Source organism: Eriocheir sinensis, chromosome 27 (genome assembly GCF_024679095.1).
Source record: "Eriocheir sinensis breed Jianghai 21 chromosome 27, ASM2467909v1, whole genome shotgun sequence".
In the NCBI taxonomy this organism is placed as follows: Eukaryota; Metazoa; Arthropoda; class Malacostraca; order Decapoda; family Varunidae; genus Eriocheir; species Eriocheir sinensis.
Window position 1 is genome coordinate 8416402 of NC_066535.1, and position 2326 is coordinate 8418727.

Here is a 2326-nt window from a genome sequence, read left to right on the forward strand (position 1 = left end):
AGCAACATTGCGGAAAATGTTTATCTCTGCGAGACATCGAAGGAGGTAAGGAACGATTATTTTCGTGTATGTACTACTTATGATAAAACTCATTTAATTAAAGTACAGGAGAGTATAAAGCAGAGAATGAGAGAGCTGAATAACAAGAGAGTGGAAGAGAGAAATGGATGAGAAATCAAGCCTTACGATATATATGAAATGGAGACAATTAAGAGACGAGGGGGCAAGAGAAGATATACTTTAACAAACAAAAAAGCCTCAGAATTAATTTTCAGCAGATATATTGAAGAAACAACAATGAAACTGAGGGACAAACAGACACCGGCAAGATGAAGCAAAATGTGACGTGTGAAGCGGAAACAGAAGACCTGAGGCACTTCTGTCATGCCCCGGGAGTTTATATTCTCTTTTTCTATTTTCCTACACGTCCTCTGCGTGTTTCGAAACACACAAGAAATTAATCAAGACAAGGTGAGGGTATTCGCCGGCTGCCTGGGATTGAACCCGCGACCAGCGGGACGGGAGAGCCACTCCTTATCGAGTCGGTCAAAGAGGTACCCCACTGACTTATAAGTGGGTTATGGGAGGCTCGTTCATCAGACATAGTCGCCGCACTACACGACTTTCCCCTCTACGTAGATTAATTTCTGTGTGTTGAGACCTTTAGACTGTGACCCATTTTGGCGCACTATTTCACAATGTCCCCGTAGAGACATACCTCCAACACTTCCCATTTTCTATTACCCTCGGAGCATGGGCCATCCTACCTGTTACCCCTTCGGGGAAACTCAACAGAACTGCAGGAGAGGATGCCCACCGCTATGCCACCACTGTCATGCCCCGGGAGTTTATTTTCTCTTTTTCTATTTTCCTACTCGTCCTCTGCGTGTATCGAAACACACAAGAAATTAATCAAGACAAGGTGAGGGTATTCGCCGGCTGCCTAGGATTGAACCCGCGACCAGCGTGACGGGAGAGCCACTCCTTACCGAGTCGGCCAAAGAGGTACCCCACTGACTAAGTGGGTTATGGGCATAGCTGGGCGTTATCGCGATAAGTTATCGCGATACTTTATCGCTGATAACAAAATCGGATTATCGACCATCCGCTACTTATTTAAATATATATCGGTATCGTTACTTTTGTAATCAAACTAGCGATAATCGCTACTTTTTTTCCTCCTCTCAGGAAAAAAAATGTTGTCTCCTTACTGCGCATGCGTGGCCCGGTGTTGTATGAAAAAACTTCGGGGCATGAAATATCTTCGGTGATGAGATTTCATACTTAGATCATGAAAATTAAAACACTAGGTTATTTTTTTTATGCTACTCAAAAATCAATATATCATAGAGAAAAATCATTTAACTTTGCCCCAAAAATGATTATTCACTGCCTCAAATTTGATATTCCATATTCGTTTGTGAGCATGTCATGGTATTGAAGGCACCCGGTGTTGTGTTATTTGGTGTCCCATCGTCAAAAGCTGGCGCTTTTGTGTACAAACACTGGTCTCTCGTGAACTGCGCATGCTCAGACCATTAAGTATAGACCTGTACAGTCTCACAATGCTTTTTTAACACATTAAGAGTTGCTGGAAAGCTGAATCAAACATACAGTACCACCATCCTCGCTGTTTCTAGAACGACGTACACTCTGTACGTTCACGAGAGACCAGTGTTTGTAAACAATTTTTGACGGTGGGGACGCCAAATAACACAACACCGGTTCAGGCATTTCTAGTATTAACGTCCATATGTAAGTGTCAACGTGTGGTTTTAAGGTTTTGTAAGTTTCCTAAAATACAGATAATGAAAATTTGAATTCATCAATGTTATTCTATCTGAAATATCAATATAGTATCGTTTTCGCCTATTGGACTTATCGCTAGCTAGTATCGGAATTGTGGATTTATATCGGGTACCGGTTATCGGTTATCGCCTATATTTGTGTCTCTAGTTAACGAATATCGGTTATCGCCGTTAAGGTTTTTCATTATCAGTTATCGGTTATCGGGAATAAGGTTTTCTGTTATCGTGCCCAGCTATGGTTATGGGAGGCTCTTTCATCAGGCATAGTCGCCGCATTACACTTCTACTCTGGTACCCGGCATATACAGAAGAAAGAAAGAAAAGTGTGGGGCTGCAACAATTAACCGTATATAGATGAAAACATCATTGGAGAATACTTGTTTGAAAATAACCACATTGAAGAAATAAAAACGACATTACAGAAATTTTGGATGATCAGAGAAAAACGAAGGAAAGAAAAAGAGGGAAACAACAGACCCAGAGTGTGAAGAGCTGCATCAGGGAGTGCCGTTACAAAG